Consider the following 13,092-nt stretch of genomic DNA (forward strand, 5'->3'; position numbering starts at 1 on the left):
CAAGGACGTAGTAATGAAGTGCAAGCGCAAAGGTTTACTTCATGAAGAACTAGGAGCCTAAACGAGCCAAGCTTGGCTTGCCTTCGACTCATTCAAAATAAATGCGGTCTGAAATTGACTCATTCAAAATTGTTCGTGAACATCATTTGTGTTTGACATGAAATTGACTCATTCAAATTGGTCGGAGAAATAGATGTAACGTATTAGATTCGAACCACACCATTCCATGCAATAAAAATGTAGAACCATACAATGACAAGAGCAATAAAGATTTAAACTTAAATATACATTTGTAATATATATATATATATATATATACTGAAAGTGAAATACACCTTCTCATGCAAAGATTCACAATAGCAAAGTGTTATAATTGTAAATATGAAAATTTAGATGTTAGATATGTAAACACATAAAAATTATGTGTTATCAATGTAAATATTCCTATACATCAAGGAGTGAATTAAAAATTGTCGTTTCGATTGCAAATTATTTTTTAATTCTTTATTCAAATGTGATTAATCCAAGAGAACAAAAACTCATTTTAAATGACTTGAAATCTACTCGGCTCAAAATACATTTTAATTTTGAGTCCACCTGATTTCAAAATTAAATACAATTTTACTAGTTCAAACACAACTTGATACTAGCCATATCAAGCCTTGAAAAAGCGTAATCATAAAGTATCAAATATGTGGCAAAGCACACGAAATTAAGGATTGACATGAAGAATTAACCCTTATTTTGATGAGCAATTGATGTTATTGTTTGAGGACGTTGAATCTTTTTAGGACTTAAAATCTCGTGTTGCTCGTGAGTACATACAACCCAGTAAAGACCTTATTTTTGTAGAAGAGAGCTAGAAGAGAGACGAAAGTAAGGCTTGAAAGAAGGTCTCAGAAGCTGTGTAGTGAACTTGAATCTTTGGCGAGCCAGAAAAAATGGCTCAAAGGAGGTTTCCCGGATTACAGTGTTTTAGAGAGAGAGAGAGAGACTTTCGGAGAAGTTTCAGAATCCTACTCTCTACTTTTCCTTTCATACAAATAAATAAAAAAAAAAAATAGAAAACACGACACCCATCCATGATGTCTTGATGAAAAATCTATTATATGGAAGTCAGGCGGCACTTTTAAAGAAAGACGGACTTGTGTCCTTGCTAGTAATGATAACCATCTATAGTAGTTGTTCCTCTAGGTGTGCTAGGTTCACCTCCACAAAAGAGATAAAATTCAACCATTTCAGTGGGTAGGCTCAATTCAGCCATTTTACAGATAAGCTCAATTCTGTCACTTAGGGTCTGTTTGGGGCAATTATAAATATTTATAATTTGTTGATAAACAGATTATTCTGATAATCAGATAATTTATAGATTATCAGGATAAGCTAGCTTGTTGTTTGGGGCTGCAAATTCAGAACAACATACTGAGAGCTGTTGTTGGATAAATAACCATTATGCCTATATTTGGTAAAACTGTTTGCAACAGAATTGTATGGGGAAAATAATAGATAGAATATAAGCCTCAAACTGTTGCAGATCAGTTAAGCAAGTGGGCTCAATTCAACTGCTTCAACAGTTAAGCTCATTTCAATCACTTTAGCAGGAGGGCTCAGTTCAACTTAGTAGTTTCCATGGTTAAAATATGGATAGATAGTTTGTACTTAAAGGTATAGTTGTATTTATATAAATAAAAAAAATTATTCAAAGTAGCCTTTATTTAATAGTGCATTCAATTTCATCAAAAATTTTGAAACGCTTCTATCCTGATTACCTCCGTTTTAATGGTTATATTAATTGTTTGGTCTCAACTACAAGAAATCTTAATTATCTCAGGCAGCGTTGGATAGGTGCCATAATCTTTGTTTATTGTAAGACATTAAGTAAAATTGTCTTTAGTGTGGTACACACACACATAATTGATTTTGTGCTTGAAAATATTCTTTTAAAAAAATGATTTTTATTTCGCTTGGTAGTGATTATTTTGAGGTGCATTACCACTCACTGAGGTTGTTGCAGGTGCTCGTCTGAGTTAGAAGATTCATGGTTAGCATTTTAATGGACTTAGGATTTGAAAAACTTATTAATATGGAGCAAACAATCAGAGTTAAACGCTGAGGAATAGTCTTTTTAAGATAATTCTATATGTTAGAATCCGAGCCAAATATATTATGGGTGACAGATGGCTGAGAGGAACTCGGAAGAGGTATAAAAATGATGCTAAAAAATTAAATATGAGCCAAGTAGGGTGCTTATATGGTCTTTAGAAGATGATTAAGAGATGTGACAAATGTATGCTATTTTATAGGTATAGTGTCATAGAGACTCGGTGCAGATTATGTTATTCTCTTAGATTTAAATCTCAGAATAAAAAAAAAAAGGTAAGAGACAGAAGAAAATTCCATACAAGCATCTCTTCTATGCACGACTTATTTTATGTCTTTAGAGCTATTTACTTATATACATACTGCTCCATAAATGTTAGGTATGACTAATATACCATATAAGAGACAGATCCTAGAGTGAAACAGAGCGGAGGGAAGAATTTGTCCAATCAGAAGAGTTTTGTTTCGTGGGTTGGGGATGCGGGGGCAACGCCCCCGCGGTACGATACAGGAGTAGTTCTGTAATTACATATTTTATCCCAAAGTTATATATATGTCTGTTTGTAAACCTAGGTCTCAATACTGCATTATGTACTCTTTTTTCTGAATTAAAAGAAAGTCGCCGCTCTGCTCCCAAGGACGTAGGCATCTTTGTCGAACCTCGTTAAATCTCTGTGTGTTCTTCTGGATTTGTATCGATTCCTGTTTTTCTTTGCCCTAATTTCTCAACAATAAATGACGTGGCATCATAGCAGATCTGGGGAAATATACTCAATTAGTCATCTTGCAGATAGAGATGCTTGGAAATATTTTGATCACACATATAAGTTTGCTGCAAAGGCACTTAGCTTGGCTTATGCTCTGATGGCTTATCACTGTACATTTAGACCACATTCCTCTACACTTGTTGGCCAATGATCCTTGCTCTTTATGATTTTCACTTAAGATGTGCATGACAACACCATTTCTCTTTTTGACATTGATTGTACCATATCTCAATAGCCCTAAATATATGAATGATGTAGATTTGTAGCAGTTGATAGCTCAATGTATGAGCTGCAAATTCTTTGGAAAAGAGGTGTAAGGACATATGAAGTTTCCATGAAATATAATTTTCTTAATGAAAACAATATTAATGTGGACAATAAATGATTTTCTTACATATGAAATGTTATCTTGGTGGAGCATTGAAGACAATTTGGCTTGCCCATATTGCATAGGTTCGTCTAAGACATTTATACTTCAACATGAGGCAAAAAAATCATGATTTGATTATCATCGTTTGATTTTAAATGGTGAATATCTCTTCAAGTGACACAAGGATGCCTATAGAAGAAACAAAGTTGAAAAATCAGTGTCACCTCGAACTGATGCTAGGGATGATTTATTCCAGACTGTAAATGAAATTCTAACGATTACTGAATGCCTCGAACTTTATTCACATCATCCAACAAACTTTGACATTACTCATTATTAGACAAAAAGTTTCATTTTTTTAAAACTTACATTATTAGAAGGATAATATCATCATATACAATCTTGATCTGATGCACATAAAAAAAATATTTCTTTAAAAATATATTCAAGTCTGTGATGAATGTTAAAAACAAATCTAACAGTATCAAGAATGCATAAGTAGATTTGAAGGAGATCTATAAAAAAATGGAAGTTAGAGATACATAAAATTGTTGCAGGAAAGATTATAATGGCTAAAAAAAATATTGTCATACTTTGACACAACGAATATCAAATTGTGAGTGACTCCAATAATTAAAATTCTCTAGTGGATATGCTTCAAATTTGAGTTGTTGTGTTGATGTAAGAACATAAAAGATTTTTGGGATAAAAAGTCATAACTGTCATATATTCTTGTAAAATTTAATGCCAACAGTAATTAGTCATTTACCAAATGAAATACTAAATCCATTGACTGAAATTAGTGAGTACTTTAGGGACTTGTATGCAATTTATTTAAATTTTGATGGTGTACTACAGTTCTGAGCAAATATTCAATAATACTGTGCAAACTCGAAAGAATAATCCCACATAGTTTTTTTGACGTGATTGAAAATATGTCGGTACATTTACCCCACGAGGCATTAATTGGTGGTTCAGTTCAATATTACTGGATGTATCCATTTGAGAGGTAATAACCCATGTACTTGGTGGTTGCTCATTTATTAACATTGTTAAAAATGTGCTAAAGAACAATTTATTTATAGGTTTTTGAATAAACTGAAGGGAATTGTAAAGATTAAAGCTCGATCAGAAAGCTCGTTGTGAGAGATATATTTATTGTAGGAGACTATGACTTTCTGTTTCTACTATTTTGGTTAAGAAAAATCCACAAAAGAGTCATTAGGTGTTGTGCCTCTCTCAACACTTTCTGTTTTCACGGGCCAGATGAAACAACGGGGAGGTGCAAATCACGTTAGCTCAGCAATTAGAAACTTCAAGCAACGATATGCTCTGCTTAATTGCGAAGAGGTTTAACTCTATATTGAGTAAATCATTTTTTAGTTAATAGTTATTCACCATTTATCCGTCAAATATTATGATCACCTAATTCATAAATTTTCCAGTGATCACCTAACTCATGTTATTCGGGATATTATTCAGAGAAAGGAGAATCTTTATGCTTATCATGGAAGGAGACTCGATGGACACTTGGGATATGTGATTTCAAGAGTTCAAGTTACATTCATATCGAATGCAGTATACTTAAGTTATTTAAATATGTTTACAAAATCTAATTTCTTATTTTGATTTTGCAAGAATAGTTCTCGTTGCACCCTAAGCTTGGGGCGCACATCCGGGGGAATTTCGAGCGCAAGCGGAGCAACCATCTTCATGACATATTTGGAGAAGTATAGAAGACCTGTCAGCGACTCTTGTTGTTTGGTTAGGAGGTGTCCAGGTTATTGCTTAGGGTCTGAGATTCTCCAAAGTACTAGAAGAAGAGCAAGCAGGCTTAGGCGGAATGCAACAACCTGCATACGAACCTCCTCCTCATAGGATGTTGGAGTGGATGTCCCGAATGCACTAGAGGAGAGTGAGTGTCGTAAACCAGCGCCTAAGACCTAAACCTGAAAACTCGACATTTTTTCTTGCCTTCTGCAGGCTCCCTCCACATCTAAATCGACACTTAAACTGCTGAGGCATAAGGGTCTCCAACCATACTAGTGGGACACTCCCACATACAGAGTATAAGAGGAGGGTAGTTGGAGTTAATTTTTGCATTAAAAATTTTAATAGCTTAATAAATAAATAAATATAGATATAGATATTTGCGATCCATCCGCGTGCTATCCAAGGCGAGCCTCGAATCCATGACCCTAGAGATCTTACACATTATGCTATATATATATATATCTTATAAAAAGAGCAGCTCGTGACTCCTTAGGTGTTAATATTAAAAAAAGGTTACAAATTTTGGGTGGGATCATGAATCCCCATCTAAAAAAAAAATATATATTATAAGCCAAGGGGTTCCAAAATCCACAGTACAATGCCACGCAAAAAAATAAGCAAAACACCAAAAATAAACTAAACCAAAACACAATAGACCCAAAGCATATGCTTCGAGAGCACACACACACACACACACACACACACACACACACACACACACACACACACACACACACACACACACACAAAGAATATTTCGTTACACTGATAGTTAGGATAAAATCCCACTGTTGTTGAGTTACACACACACCCATAAACCATAATCAGATAAAGCTTGGATCGACAACAAATCCCACGCAACCTTGTTACTTCACAAGAGTAACTTGTATACAATTAAAACAAATATTTGTTTATTTAGACTCTAACTTGACCAACTTTTTGTAGGAGACCTTTCAAAAGCAGAAAAAGAGCCGAACCCAACAATTGGACAATATTATGATCTCGGGTCATGATTCGTCTGAGTACAAGACGTGGAGGGAGCTTGCAGAAGGCAAGAAAAAATGTCGAGTTTTCAGGTTTAGGTCTTAGGCGCTGGTTTACGACACTCACTCTCCTCTAGTGCATTCGGGACATCCACTCCAACATCCTATCTCCTATGAGGAGGAGGATCATTTGCGGGTTGCTGCATTCACCGCATATCTTGATACCAAAGATGCTGCCTAGCTTGCCCAAATGAGGTCGAAGATGAGGTCAGAGAAGGAGCTGAAGTTGAAATCAAAAAGATGCGTTCTGACATCGATTAAAGCTGAGAGACAAGCAATCAACAGTGGATGAGTATGAGGAGGAGGAGGATGATGAAGAGACTGAGGATTGTCATTATTTTATGCTTATATTCTTTTTTTGAAAGAGTTGAGTAAACAACTTATTTTTTTATACATAAATTCTTTTTGGTTTATTCAGTGCATTTTTTCTATTTTTGTGTTTCATTTCTGCTTTCATTACTATTATTTTAGCTTAATAAATGCTTGAATTGATAAATTGTGTTGAGTTTTATATCACTTTGTGTTTGATATTAAGATTACAGATTTGGAAATTGAAATGATGAAGATGGATACCAAATTTTTTTCCGGTTATAGTTTTTTGATGGCTTTCTATTGGAATTCTAATGGCTATGTCGTTTAATCCAACAGATAATATCCATTGGTTAGTATGCCAAAGGCTCCTAGATGACCGATCGACGCACCGACGGTCAATTCTGACAACTTACATACCTATGGGCAATTGCTAATTTTCTTTTATGCTCCAGTTTACCAGACTGAAACCATAGATTAATACGGACAGTTTATCGTCACATTCCTAATGATCACCATCTTCTTGGCCTGCCAGTTTTTTGGTTGTCAGTTATGAGTATCTACGGATACTGATGATTTAACAACAATTTGTTTTTCATCTAAGAACAACTGACATAGTTGGTCGGTAAATCGTTGGGAGATAAAAGCCATCGGTAAATCCGTTACTTTCCAATTACTAAAAAGCAAATTACCTATGCCCAATAACCTGCTGTGATGCCGTCGAAAATTTATTAACTGATGGTTTTATAATATTAGCTGACAACTTATGACTGTATAAAATAGGCTAAATTCATAACTAAATTCATATAGTGCTAGGGGCATAAATGAGTTAAGTCAAGCTGGAGCCATCCATGACTTGAACTTGAGCTTGATTAAATAATCGAGTTCAAGCTCAAGTTCGAGTTTAATTCTATGAGTTCAAGCTGACTTGTTTATTATAAAAGAGAGAAATAATACTAAGTTAAGCTAATGGTGTAATAAATTGAGAAATAAAATGAGTATTTAGTGTATAATAAATAAAATATACCTTGATATGAAAAATTAAATATCATTTTGTAAGCTTACTTAATAATTAAAAATAAAGCCCTCAAATCTAACATATTTTGTGTATATTTCATATTAATATTTTTTAAGCAAGGGTTCCTGAGTTAATCAGTCGAGTCGGTTATGGCTTGAGCTTGGTTTGTTAGCGCATTGAGCTCAGCTCATAAGCCACTTATCAAATCGAGCTCGTGCAAGCTCACTAATCAGCTTACCTCACTTACACCCTTAAGGGGAGCCATTTGGTTGTTGTAATTCATAAACAATAAAGATTGATGAGATTAGGGGGAGATTCCATTTAATTTCCATTTTTTTGCACTTTTGATGCCTAGCAAAATTTATTTTACTATTAATGTTGTGTAATGGGGAAGCTACATCAAAGAAAAGGTTGATATTTCTCACTAATCAAATGTAATGAGAAGTGATGTGGATAAAAGGAACAATTTTTTTTTTAGTAATTTTGCATGATAAGGCATCACCATGAATCAAAAGCTGAATATGATTGCATCCCATATGGAAGAAGCTGCTACGGGAGATGGAATTCTTGAAGATATTATGTCAGACATGGCACTAAAAAAATGGGCGAGAGACATTCATTTTGAGCAGCACATAGAGGGCAAATGTAATTGAGCTCCATGCATCTACACAAAAGCACATCTTTTGTTTTGTGACCACCCACAAGAATTTATGACACATTTTTACATATTTAAAAGAGTAGCCTTCGAACCAAAATGTTTACTCTGTTTTATGACATTGATGAAGAAATGAATAAACCTCTTTATGTGACTATAAATTAGATAGTGCCAATAATGGAGGTGTTAATCATTTGTGTTGTAGTATCTCCAAATGATTTTAGATTTGCATGGTAGACTAATGGTGTCAAGACTAGGGAAGAGAACCCTCAATTGCTCTTTAGGTTTAGTAGTAGTGCTTTGAGCTATAGTGTGAAGTTTCTTTTCAATCCCACCATGATGAAAAAAGGTTTTAAACAAGAATGAAAAATATTTCCTCATCCTTTTAGTGATAATAGAGGATCTAAATTGGTAATGATGGTAGCTTTAAAAATCATATTAAAAAAATTGAAATTTTTTAACAAATGTTAGAGATTTTTACTAACAACTAGATGGTGAATGTTGAACTTTATCCAAAAATTTGGAATAGTTAAAAACCTTAAATTTTGTAGAGCTAATCATAATGTCAAGGTTATGCCAAGGGAGAGGAGTTGCTTGAAAGCCAAGAGTGCTACAAAAATATTGCATAATGTGAGCACCCGGTACTTTGAAAAAAACACAGAGGTTTACAATTACATTGAAGTTGTTTCTAACAGAAGCAACATTAGCCTTCTCAAATAATGAACATACTATGATCTTGATCGGAATGAGCATGTATAAGCCGAGAAATCATCCAAAACGATGGTGAAGAGATAAGGAGTTGGAAGACAACCTTGCCTACTGAGGAGGAAATGAAAAAAATCATAAAACTCACTATTAATAACCATAGAGAAATGAACCCAAGTTTTTAATATAGTAAATGAATTGGGCAGGGAGTTCCCAAAACATATACTATATCACAAGGAAATTGGTGATCTACACTTTCAAAATCATTCAAGAGAATAATTTTGGAGCAAAATATATTTGTGTGAATAGAGGTATTGAAAACCACGAAATTAGATTGAGTGATTATTATTCAAAAGCCATTGACTTATGGATTTTTTTGTTGAAGACTTGCTTCTTTTCGAGAAATTTATAACACAAATTTCCTCTCAAGGGTTCTTATAATTGATAAATAAGTAATTTTTTCCGACTGAAAAGCTACTTTGAATGAAAAAAGATTTGCTTGACTAGTTCACGATTTTGGCATGTCAAATTTTAAAAGCAAAATATTTTGCTCTGCAACTTTAAATTCAACAAATACTACATTTATTTTAAGAGTAAAATCTTGATTAAAATTTAAAGATTATTTTGACATCCCTTTGGACGTATAACTATCAACAAGGCATATGGTCACTATGAACTTGGACAAGCCTAACATGTGTTATGTCGCATCAGCTAATTTTTATTTTTATTTGAACAACTTATATTTGAAGTTATTCTTAAACAACACGTTCATGTTCAATTCATTCAAACGAAATATGATGATTGAACTTGAATTATACAAAATTAATTTTTTTTTAAAAACAAATTAAGCATACGCAAATAAATAATTTAAAATTTGTAAAATTAATATTTAAAAGCATGTTTTGAATATTGGAGAATTACGTTTTTGCGTCGTGAGTTTGCATTGTTTGGGCTGCATTCAAGGCATCGTTCATGGAACCATTAACCTCCTCGTATTTTTGAACTCTCACTTTGCTGCTTCGTCTCCTCTTCTCCATTCGGGTGTGTGTCTCTTCTGAAGGTATCAAAAAATATACTTATAAGATATTTTTCTTCTCATTCTCATTCTCGTACTCCTCGTTCGGGTTCAAATGCTTAGGGCTCAACGCCTTCCTCATCTTCTCTTTTGTTATGCGATTTTATGAGGCTTTTATTGAGTATCTTATTTTCTTTCGGTTTAGGCTAAGAGTTTATGCTGAGTATTTTAAGTTTGAGATGACAAGTTGGTCTTCTTTGGGCTTGAAGTTCTTTGGGTTTGCCCTCATATTACCTTCCAAAAGCATGTGTTCATCGGGTTTATATTGAGAAGATTATGCACTTGATGGTTATGTTGAGTGCCTTTTGTTGTTTGGTTTTATGATGAATGCCTACTGTGCATTGAGGTTAGGTTGAGAGTTTTGTGTTCTTTTGAGTTTATGATCAATGAGAACCTTATGGCATTCACATTTATGTTGAATTTATGGGTGCTTAATGTTTGGATTGAGTGAAAATAGTCGGTGTGAATTTTACATTTCATAAATTAGAGATAGTAAATTACAATCAAAAGAAATTAGTGGCTTTGATTACTAATAAAATTTTCTCAGAGAGTGAAGTCATATCAATTTCTACACACCACATGAGATGAGGACTGCCAGAGATAAATTTGTAAAATTCAATAATATTCATTGAGATTCAATTGGAGATTTTTAAAACTACAAACTTACACCTAACACATGTACAATAAAAACATTACAATATTTATTCTTGGAAATAACTGCAACACAACGGATCATCAAAAAAGACAATACTTCACCAATGATTGCTTTCTAACAATAATTTACCCTAAAAACAGCTTCACAACTGCTTATTAAAACAACTAACTGCCCTCAAAGACACCCTAGGCTCCTTGTGAACAACAGACTTTTTTGACTACCCTAACAGCCTATCCCTAGCTAAAGGCCTCCTATATTTTTAACAGCCTATCCCTAGCTAAAGGCCTCCTATATTTTTTTATGATAATGAGCTGTGAGTTCCATGGAAGAACCTGCCAATTGTAGAGGATGATGCCAAGGGACATCTTGATTTTATTGGCACAACCATGTAGAGAATGAAATGAAGAGGATGATGCCAAGGGACATCTTTATTTTAATTCATTAAACATTTTTGTCAGGTTGAAGCGACTTTAGATGCTCAAAAACTTAAAAAAAAATAAAATTTTATTGTGACATTATTATTTAATTACTATATCCATTAAGCAGATTAAAAAAGGACCATCACACTCAACAAGCCAGAAAAAAAACAGGACACCCCCACAGATAAATTAGCAGTATGCAGCTGGATACAAACAAATTGACAGTATTCAATTTGGTAGCACTACAGCAAGCACAAAATAAAGTATAAACAGGTTAACCGACCCTTCCTATTATTACCTGCTATGATTCGACCGGTTCAAACAAACCGGGGGCGACTCTGCAAACCAATAAGGCCCGAACCATCATGAACCGGCTTTCCACCTCCAAGCCGTGCAACACCCACGACCCGGTCGAGCCCAACTAAAGTCACAGAATTATCCAAACGGCGCTGCAGCTCCGGCTTGAACAATTCTGACTTCGGCCTAGCAATACAAACGGCTTTCTCCGACCGGCAGGTCAAAATCACTCCCTGCCGCCGCCGCCGATAGCCTTCTATCTCCCGCTGCTGAGCGCCACCGCAGAGTATCGGAGCTGCTCGTATTCCGAATCCGCACTAGAGAAGTTTGCAACGCTCGATCGATCGAACCCATCGGCCGTGGTGACGCTCCACTCCACACTCACTTCGCTGGGTGGGTAACATTCACTGGGAGTTAAGGAAGGCGCCACCGTATCGTCGTCGTCACCACGGCATGGCTGAGTAATCCCTGCAGCGAGTTTCCTCGACTCAAACAACGATGAAGAAAGCTCGTCAAGTGAGTCTCGCCGTCGGAACGCCATTTGTGTCGAAAGAGACTCAATTTCAAAAAGGTCCGAACTTGTGTCGCTTTCCACGTCGTCCTCCACTGCTGGCCTCGCCGTGGGGCTCCCGGAAAACTTGAAATTCCGGCGATCTCCAGCGTTTATTAAAAAGGGACCTTTTTGGAACTCCGCTGACTTCCTCAGCGGCGTCGAGGTTTCTGTCGGCATGAATACGTCAAGCGAAACTCTCGCCGGCTCCTCTCCGCTGTTTTCCTTTCGTGGAACAAGATCAGGGAGGCAGAATCCAGCGGAATCAAGGATCCTGCGACCGATTTCCGGTGGGGTAAAAGGATTATCCCGCGAGAAACAACGTACAGGACCGCGAAAGATCGGGGGATCTTGTGGCAGAATACCAGGAAAAATTTTCATCTTGGTCATCTTCTCGATTCCCTCTTTCGCTCTCATCATTTGCTCTGCTTTCAATCGAGCCACTTCAGCGGTGGAAGAGTTATTTGTGGCATAACCAGAGGGATTAGAACTCTTGAGTTCGGAGTATGTTTCCTCGACGTCAACGGATTTCTTGCAGGAGCAAGGACAGGTGTGGCCGAAAAGGCGCCGAGCAGAAGACGAAGGTTCCTTTTTCTGTTCGCCATTAGGGAAGCTTGCAACGCTGACGGAGAGAGACGCATGTGATTTTCTTAGAAGTCCGGCTTGGCTGTTCCAGCTGGCTTCGGAGGAGGAGGTTGGAGTTGTGCGAAAGGAACGGCTGCGAAAGTTGCAGGAAGAGCCATTGATAGAAGAGGAGTCGCGTGGATTCGTCAAAAGGTTGCAGTTTTGAGTCTCAGGGGCTAGTGTAGCAGTGAACTTTTTGTTTGTAAAGTTGGAATCTTGGCTTTCGTTGAAGTAGCGCTCGGCGTCGAAGATGCTAATTTCGGTATCGTCAATAGTCCGGCCATTGCTGTCGCCGGCGAGTTCTTCAGATTCGGGCCGGAGGTAGGGGGAAATGTGGGGCTCTTGGCGATGAGGTTTTGTGGGGAGGGAGATTTGAGAAGGGACATTGGGTAAGAAGTTTGGTTTTTGAGGAGGAACTCCATTAAAGCTTTTGGTCAAGCTGTATCTGTCCATCTTCAATCGAATGTTTCGGTTACAGGGAAACAAAAATGATGAAGCCGAAGAGCTAGCAGGAAACAAAACAGATGAAGCCGAAGAGCTGCGATAAGTTGGTAGCACGAAATGCAGAAGGCAATGGAGGTTTGTCCGGTATATGTATTGGCAAATAAACAGTGATTGAAGTGGGTGTGCCCTGCGTATGATTATTTGATAAGTGGATTGCACGGTAACACCGAGGATAAATTATGCAATGCGAAATGCGATTATATATATATATATATATATATATATATA

General features: G+C 36.2%; 1 pseudogene; it reads right to left on the reverse strand.

Moving 5' to 3' along the window:
- Positions 1-11,038: 11,038 nt before the first annotated feature.
- LOC110018449 lies at positions 11,039-13,037 on the reverse strand (annotated as a pseudogene).
- Between the last annotated feature and the right edge of the window lie 55 nt (positions 13,038-13,092).

The sequence above is a fragment of the Phalaenopsis equestris genome, unplaced genomic scaffold (assembly GCF_001263595.1).
Source record: "Phalaenopsis equestris unplaced genomic scaffold, ASM126359v1 Scaffold000001, whole genome shotgun sequence".
NCBI lineage: Eukaryota > Viridiplantae > Streptophyta > Magnoliopsida > Asparagales > Orchidaceae > Phalaenopsis > Phalaenopsis equestris.